General features: G+C 44.0%; 1 protein-coding gene across 1 annotated transcript in view; it reads left to right on the plus strand.

The window, feature by feature from the left end:
• Positions 1-9,479, plus strand: part of AOPEP (aminopeptidase O (putative)) — a 237,910-nt gene that overhangs the window by 138,719 nt on the left and 89,712 nt on the right. The window lies entirely within an intron of this gene.

Below are 9,479 nucleotides of genomic sequence, written 5' to 3' on the forward strand. Positions count from 1 at the left end.
TCTACTAAGCAATCGTGACTGGAACCACTGACCTAAAGCTGCACCTGTGTAATACTACATCTCATCTCTGAAAAGCCTTTAAGGTTACTATGTCCGTGAATGCCAGGTTACATAGGTGTTGAAGGGGCGATTACAGGTTGAGCATCCCAATTCAATATCTGACTTGCTCCAAAATCTGAAACTTTCAAGTGCTGACATGACACCCCAAGTGGAAAATTTCACACCTGACCTCGTGTAATACAGTGAAAACTGCAATACAAAATGTTACATAGGGCCTGCAGGTGGCACTGGCTAAGGCATTGGACTTCTACATGGCCAATAGCAGTTCGACTCCCAGTCCTGGTGGCTTAATAAACCACGCTAGGCATTTGTGTGTGTGTGCTCAAAATCTTGAGAGGAGAATGGAGAAGAAAGAATTGCAGCATGCCTCTCCCCCGTTGGGGGTGAGTTCTCACTTTCCATCTCACTGTCTCTCTTGGTCTCTCTCTGACAAGTACACTTGCCCTATGGCAAAAAACTAAAAAAGAAAAAGAAAAAGAAAGTCATATAAAAAAGGGCTATGTATGTATAAGGTATACATGAAACATAAATTAAAACAGTTTCGAGACTTGGGCCCGTGCCCAAGGTATCTCATTATGTTTGCACAAATATTCTAAAATCTGAAGATGCTGGAGTACAAAGAGCACTGCATTTCCAATCAGGAGATCCAAGGGTCAAGCATAGGCAATGAAGTTCCCAAGGCTTTTCGTCTTGAGATGGGACCATGTGAGACATATATCTGTATGCAGAACCACTTCCTAAATTCTTTGGTTCTGTTTCAAAATCAGCCATTCTTGGGACCAGCAGATGGCGTACTGGTTACATCGCTGGGCTCCCACTAGTTGACAACGGTTCGAGTCCCAGACCTGGTGCTTAAAACTCACACGAGGCACATGTGCATGCCGTGCCCAAGATCCCAAGAGGAGAATGGAGGAGAAGGGATTGTGGCATGGCCATCCCAGCTGGGAGATGATTTCTCACTTTCTGTGTCTCTGGCAAGTGCATGCAGCATGCACCCTGTAGCAAAAACTCTCTAAACAAACGGAAACCTCTCTCATTCTCTCTACCAGTTCTAAGTTTCTGTGGTCTCTGATATAGGTAGTATTCAGGTACATTTTTTGTCTTTATTTCCCTCCAACTTCTAGTAATGTATTCTAATAATGTATTGTTTCATAACTCTGTCAGTCTAGATCTTGATAAATAACCATTGCTCCTGTCCTCAGCAGATTACATGTGTCTTTGAGCGTCACAATTCTATGAGAAAGGAGACTCAGACATGTCACACGGCCCATATGGATTCACAGCTATCCGTGTGCTCCTCCCTCGGTGCCATATTATTTCCATGGCACATGCATTTCCTGAGGTCAGGCATGGAGTCTTACACATCTCTGGGTTCACAAATCCAGTTCTGTTCTGCAGTAGGCATTTAATGTGTGTAGTAAAAGTGAGTAACCCATCCATATGTGCAGTTTATGTTCTTCTACAATCTAAACTTTTTCCTCTGGCTTTGATATGAAAAGCCAATAAATACTTGTTTGCTTACCATTTTAATAATAGTCTTGTAGGAGGCCACCCAGTTGGTGTAGTGGTTAAGGCAGCTGGATCTTACATGACCTTGTGTGTGGTTCAAGTCCTGGACCTGGCGGCATGGAGAACACCACAGGTGCATAGGCATTCATGCCCAAAATCCTCAGAGGAGAGTGGAGGAGAAAGAACTGAGGCATGGCTGTGTCCCCACCCCCACCCCCCCGGGGGAGAGGTGGATTTTTCATTTTCCCTTTTTCTTTTTCTCACTCTCTCTCTCTAGCAAGTGCCTGTGCCCGATAGCAAAATAATAATAGTCTTGTACGATGTTTATATAGTACTGTTTTTTCTTGTTTTCATTTTTAAGTTCATTTACTCTTTTCTTCCATGGGTGAGAGAGTCAGAGAGAGAGAGAGAAGCAGAGGGGCAGCACCCCCACAGGGTCTTGACGCTGCAGTCCCCCCCCCGCCCCCGTAAACCCTGCCATCCTGGGCGCCCCTGCCATCCTGGGCGCATAGGCACGTGTGCACCTGGCACACTGAGAGCCTCACCAGAAGCAACCTCGGAACCCCCCCAGGGGTCGCCCTCTCAGCCTCTGTGCTCTACTGCTGCGCCACTGTCTGGCCTCTGGGTTTGTTTTTTAGTAGTTCTTTTTCTTGAACTTTTATAAGTAGAGTACAATCATACTTGACCCTCCACACTTCTAAATGTTGCTCATGGAGAGAATTATTTGAACCAAAAACAATTTCTAGACTCTCCTCCTTTTCCCTCCAAAGAGAAAAAGAACATTTTTAGAAGAAAAAATAAACTCAGAATGTTTTATTTATCCATATCCCTCTTTGTCCAAAATGGAGTTAAGATGGTTTCCCAAACAGATCAAGATAGCATGATAGAAATAAAATAAGAAAAAGGAAGCAACAGGAAAATAACATGGGGCGAGGAATTAAATTAGTATCCAAGAATCACACCCCGAAGCTCCTCTGGCTGGCTCAAGCAGGGTCATAGGACCCTAAGCTTTCTACAAGAGGGAAAAGGCCTAAATTGCACTGTTTATGGGTGAAAGCAGACCTAAGTCCAGCTATTCCCGATGTTGATACCAGGGAGAAGATTTTCCTGCGGGTCCTCACAGAAAATGACTGTCTAATGTAATAAACAACCCTCTAAAGCTATCCTTCCGGTAAACATTATGATGGATTTTATGGGGCTGTTTCTTATAATGCACCTCAATAAAGGTTGATGGCTTCTTACCAGAACTTAATTCGATAAGAGGACTTTCATGGAGTACCATAAGATGAAGTCCAGGGCCGGCTTTATGGTGGTCTGGCTTAATCCAAGAATGGATTTTAGAGTCTCCAGGCTAAAGATCTGGGCATCAGAAGAATCTGTGAACCTCCTGAAACTATGTGTGTGACTGTGTGTGTGTGCGTGTGCGTGTGCACGCGCGTGTGTGTTTTGTAGGTATACATATATATTCCTATTTTTTCCCCTAGGAAGCTGATAGCACCATTAGCCTTCATCAGATTCTCAAAGGGTATCAAGAAATGAAAGAACTGAGCTTTTTTTTTTTTTTTTTTGAAAAGTTTTTGCTATATGGCATGTGCACTTGCCAGAAAGACAGAGAGAGACAGAAAGCGAGAAATCACCCCCAAGGGGGGATGGCACACCACAATCCCTTCTCCTCCATTCTCCTCTCGGGATCTTGGGCACACATGTACACGTGCCCGGCGTGAGTTTAAGCCACTGGGTCTGGGACTCGAACCACAGTTGACTACATGGGAGTCCAGCAACATAGCCGTTACGCCAACTGCTGGTCCCAAGAATTGAGCTTTTTGATTGTCGTTCCTGCGGTAAAGCTCTTTGAAAGTTTCTGAACGGCAGTGAGATCAGGGTTATGGTTACTGAGAGGAAGACGTTTTGTTAGCCAGTTCATTGCAGAGCCATAAGCTTCAGCAAACAGCTAAGCCAAGCGTGGGATTGATTTCCTTTTCTGAAAATTATGCTTTATCAGGACTTCCACTACGATGTCCATTTGGCAGGGCCAAAATCTCCTTCAGAAAGAAAGTAGGCATTCTTTCTAACTCAGAGACAGAATGGGCAATAATACAAATTATATGTAAGTTTTCTAAAACCACCCAAAAAGATAACATGAAAGAATGCTACACTTAAAAACAATAGAACATTAACTTAAAGGAGTAGACGTTTGAAAACTTTCCTCCTAATCCTTACTTGTTTCTATTGCAACTTAATCTAACCTTGATTTTATTTCCAGACCTGTATAGACTCCTACTTTTCATTTACCCTGAATATACAATATGTTGGTGATATAGAGCCCTTCTGAATCTGTGGAAACTTCTGGAACACTCTACCTTGTTTGGTATTCAAAGGTCTTCTGGCTTTTTATAGTGAATGGTTGTCCCTCTCCTGTGCCCAAGGGAATGCAATTTGCCATCTGAGGCTGTTTGGATAATTAAAGGGCACCGCTTGTTTGCCCCTCAGGCCTTCTAGTTAACTAGGGAGGAGTACTTCTGCCTCCTCCACAGAGTGCCTCATTCATGAAGCAGAAGCAGTTTCCTTTTCAACTTAGAAGAAGAAAACTGGAGGTCTAGCAGGTGGCGTGGAGGTTAAGGCACTGGATTCTCACACAGTCGTCACCTATTTGGTTTGCATCTTGAACCCAGCAGCTTGAAAATCATGGGTGCATGTGCATGCATACCCAAAATCCTGAGAGAATGGACGAGAAGGGGTTGCTGCGTGGCCATCCCCCTGGGGGTGATTTCTCTTTCTCTCTCTTTTCTGTCTCTCTCTCTCTGTATGGCAAGTATGCATACCCTATGACAAAAACCCAAAAAAAAAAAAATAGACTGGAAAAGGTTTCCCTTCCAAAAGTAATCTCCCGTCAGTAGGTTAAGGAATGCTTTTATTTTAAAGCAATGGCATTTTCCACATCCTCTGAAATTGTCTTCAGCTATTATAAACTGCTTTGAAAGTTTCTTAGAATAACTCTCTATTAGATGGGGTATTTTAAAAGATATAATTCAAGTAGAAAACATCTGTTTTTAGAAGATAACTTTAAAGTGCTTTCACCACATTCTCAAAGATAGTTATTACAGTACACATTCCTGGCTACAGAATTCCAATTTTTAAAAAATAGTCTTCCTCTAGTTTCTTCCAACTTTTCCTTCATAGGTGCAACCCATGAGGAAAGGGAACTTTAGGTAGACAACAGGAGAAATGTGTCCAGGTTAGGGCCAGCCCGTGGCGTGGTGGTTAGGGAGGCCAGATCCCACATGGCTGTCTGTATAGTTCAGTCCTGGACTCTGTGGCTTGAAAAATAGGCCAAGGATGTTGTGCGCTCAGGGTCCCAAACGGAGGGAGAAATGGAGAAGCAATTGCAGTGGGACCATTCTCCATAGAGGGGGTGCTTTGTCTCTCTCACTGGAGAGCAAAATGCCCCTGGTAAAATTAAAAAAACAAGAAAGAAAGAAAGAAAGAAAGAAAATGTGTTTAGATTGTATTGAACACAGTCAAAAAGTATTCATGCAATTCTAGTGTCATGCAATATGTTAATCTCTGGAATCAGAGATTAAATCAGAGATTAAAATTCAGCTCCTGGCACCACTTTGGGATATAATTTTAGTGATTAATATATGGAATTAGAAACCTTTCTCATTTCTATATTTTAAAATTACTTTAGAAATACCCAAGTGTTGTAACAAATGTCCTATGGTCTCTCTTTTGCAAAATGCACAATTCTATGATCTTTACAAATTAAGGTTTCTTAATTTTTTTTTTCTTTTTTTGCTAGAGAGCATATGCACTCACCAGAGAAAGAAAGAGGGAAAGTGAGACAGCACCCTCCTCCGGATGTGGGGATGGCCATGCTGCTATCACTTCTCCTTTCAGGATCTCAGGTACACACACACACACACACACACACACACAACTGGTATGTTTTCAAGTTGCTGGGTCCAGGCTTGGACCATGCAGTTGACCATGTGGGATCCAGCTGCCTTACCTACCATGCCACCACCTGACCCCAACTGAAGGTATTTAAGTGGTGAAACAAAGAGGAGTAAATCAGAGAAATCTTCATCTTAAGACTCCTCCTCCTTGAAATTTCATGTACCGTTTACTCATTTGTTCTTTTATCTTTTCATTCACTTACTTAACGTGTTTACTAAGCATCTACTGTGTGCTAGGAAATGTTTTTAGTGACTGGACAGAAAAAACAAGAACAAAAGAGAAAGGATTATTTTTTTCTGGAGTATAAAGCTAGTTGGGAGATAGACATTCAATAAATTTACTTAAAATAGCTATACTGAAACCAGCAGATGGTGTAATGGTTATGTTGCTGGATCCCCACGCAGTTGACGTCGATCTGAGTTTCAGACCTCGTAGGTTAAAACTCACACCAGCCGCATGTGTGCATGTGTGCCCAAGATCCTGAGAGGAGAATGGAGAAGGGATTGTGGCATGGCCATCCCTCCTTGGGGGTGATTTCTCGCTCTCTGTCTCTCTGGTGAGTGTACATGACCTATAGCAAAATCTCTCATAAAAATAAAAAAAGGAAAGAATAGCTATAATAACTATGACACAAAGGTACAGCAGGGCCCTCTAACTGCAGGCTAAGATATAATCTGTCAGTATTGGTTCCTCAGCTGTAACAAATACACCATGCAACTGCATGATGTTCAGAGGAGGGCGACTGAGCGTGTTTGGGGCGGTATGGGAACTCTGTGCTTTTGGCTCAATTTTTCTGTCAACTTAAAACTTTTGCGGAGGCGGGGGGGGGGGGGGGGGGGGGGGGAGACTCCAACATGGTGACCACAGTTTGAGTCCTGGACCGAGAGGTTTGAAAATCACACTGGGTGTGTGTGCATGTGTACCCAAAAGGATTACGGAATGGCCATCCTCCTTGGGCTGGGAGTGGCAGTAACTTCTCACTTTGTCTTTCTCTGCCTCTTTCCAGCTGTGTGCCCTCTCAAAAATAGTACCTTAAAACTAAAAAAACTTTTGGGACCAGCAGTTGACACAGTGCTTAAACTCTGGACTACCACAGGACTGACCATGGCTCAAGTCTCAAACTCGGTGGCTTGAAACTCACACAGGGTGTGTGTGCATGCATGCCCCAAATCCAGAGATGAGAAGGGATTGTGGTGTGGCTGTCTCCCTTAAGGGGTGATTTCTCGCTTTTCTTTTTCTCTGTCTCTGTCTCAGGTGAGTTCCTGTGCCCTATAGCAAAAATCTCTCCAAAAATAAAAATAAATGTTTAAATAGCTACAATAGAAAGCCATTTTAAAGGCTACAAACAGGATGCTACTAGAAAGAACAGTGGGGTGACATAATTTAGATCAGAGAGTAAGAAAAGCCCATCCTGAAGAGGCCTTTAGTCCAGGACTAGAGGATAGGAGTGAGCTAGCCAGAGAAGAGAAGGAAACACAGGCTCAGTAGAACAAAGCCATACAATCGGAACTATCTTTGGAAGCATGATCCTGGCTTCTCTGTGGAGGATAGATTGCCAGGTGAACGTGGAAAGAGGACAAAGGAAAAGACAAGTTAGGAGGTGACTATTAGAATGGATCCCAGCTTTCGCTTCCCACTCAAAAAAGTCCTCGAAGAACAGGGTAACACTAGGACGTTTCCTTCGTTCGGTTTATGCCAGAAACTGTTAGGTTCTCCAGGAGCTGGGTGCTGGGACGAAAGGAGACTGTCTGTGGTACACCATAGGGTGTCCAGACCTGTCCCTGAGACCTCCCCAGTGCTTCAGTGGGCTGTCTAGACTCAAGAACAGTCTCCTGTGTGTGCACATGTGTTTGAGACTGCAACCAGATGAAAATTAAAAGGATAAAAACTCTGCTGAGCAGTCCCCACTAGCATTAACAACAGATTCTTATAGAAGTCTTTTTTTTGGGGGGGGGGAGGAGATGTTTTTGCTATAGGGCATGCGTGCCCAACAGAAAGACAGAGAGAGACAGAGAGACAGAAAGAGAGAAATCACCCCCCAGCGGGGATAGCCACGCCACAATCCCTTCTCCTCCATTCTCCTCTCCGGATCTTGGGCACGCACGCACACATGACCGGTGTGAGTTTAAGCCACTGGGTCCAGGACTCGAACTATGGTCAACTACATTGGAGTCCAGTGACATAGCCATTACACTAACTGCTGGTCCCTAGAAATCTTACTATGCAGTAGTTATCTTTATTCCTGTTACTAAATTGTTGGAATTAGTTTTCATTTTTGTTTCTTCTAAGAGCATATGCTGAAAAATAGTTGACTTGGTCCAGAGTCCCCTTAAGGAAGGTGTCGTTAAGCAGGACTCTGTTTTAGTACATCAGTATTGAACAGTTCATATCAGAGTTCCTAGGGATGGTGAAGTTCCAAGGAAAATATTCTAGCGGTGAAAGGAAGTGTGTGCCAGGATAGATTTCTATCGATTCTGGAACTGTTATTAGCAGCACTGAGCTTGAAGAGTTCAAAGTTCTCTTTCCACTTAAGATTAAGCAGCATTGTATAATTCTCATCATTATGTGTAGTTTTTCACCTGCCTGTGTGTATGTGCACTCATAATTTCCAAACAATTAACTATTTTTATGCATTTCTTTCATACATTAGAAAAAATTTTATATGAATACTCAGTAATATGTTGAAAAGTCTTTAGCAAATGAACGTGCATTTCATAGCACTTAGCTAATAATGATACAGATGGTTAATTTACTATTTATATTCTAGAGTTAGATGTTCTTTTTTCTTTTCCCTTTTTTTTTTTTTATTTCATTTTTGGAAGCACAAACACCAAGCAAGAATTCCCCCATTTAAGCAAACTTGTTTATTTTAGGAAGTAGACGGGCATCATCCCTGTAATTCTAAGTAGTGCAGTTATAAATACGGGATGAAGGGATAAAGTTTTCCACTCTGATGTCTCCATTAGGAAGCTCCTCTTTGTGTAAGATACACTCCGTGGCAAAGTTGCTTCTATTTAAAGTAGTGAGTTTGATCTTGGCTTTGATCTAAACCTTTTGATCTTGAAAAAAGGATGGAGTAGCAATAAAGAGAGGGCAAGACAGATTTCCTCTAAAGAAATGCGATAAAGTTAAAATGATGGTCAAGATCAGCAAACACAAGTGTGACCCGACTCTCCTCCGCCCTCGCCCACAGTCTGGTTCATTCCACCAACTTCCAATGCGGAAAGAAAGCCTTTGGGGGGATAACATAGAAATTGCACACTTTTATAAATAGAAATATTGCACACTTTTATAAACTAAATGGAAACTTTGCCCTTAATTACGAAAGCAGATTGATCCCTTCTTAAATTCTACTCATTCGCACGGGGGGGGGGGGTCGACGACAGCTTGAGGGCTGCGTGTCTGCACCGGCCAGGCTTAGCCCGGGCTCAGCTGCTCCCAACGCGCCGGCAAAGCGCGGACTCGGTTTTCACGCGCTCACGGCCTCTCCCTCGGGTGTCACCTGCCACCGCTCGGGAGTCCAGGAGGGCCACTGAGAAAACGTCTACTAAGTGGCATCTACTAAATGCCCGGAGAAAACTCCAATAGGAAAGTTCCTTTCCCTCCGCAAAAGCCATCGGGACTCTCAGGTGTCTGGGCCAAGGAGCCGGCTCAGGGCTGCCTCGGGTATCAATCAGGGCGCTGCACTTAGAAGCCCTCTGCCTGCGGGCGGGCAGCCCTTTGCTCCTCCGGCAGCCAGACTACCCCTCCAGCGTACCTAGGGGCCGGGCAGTGGAAAGGTAAAGCGCGCGCCCAAGGTCTAGCCGCGCGTGGGAGGGCGCGGGAGCGCGGGCCGGACCGGCGCCGGGAAGAAAGACGTTTGCAAAGAGAACAATAAAATAGCCCGCGCGCAGGGCAGGGGCGGGGGCGACCTGCGGGGAGGGCGGCGCGGCCGCCTATACCTTTAAGGCAGG

The sequence above is a fragment of the Tupaia chinensis genome, unplaced genomic scaffold (genome assembly GCF_000334495.1).
Source record: "Tupaia chinensis unplaced genomic scaffold, TupChi_1.0 Scaffold145148_1, whole genome shotgun sequence".
Classification (NCBI taxonomy): domain Eukaryota; kingdom Metazoa; phylum Chordata; class Mammalia; order Scandentia; family Tupaiidae; genus Tupaia; species Tupaia belangeri.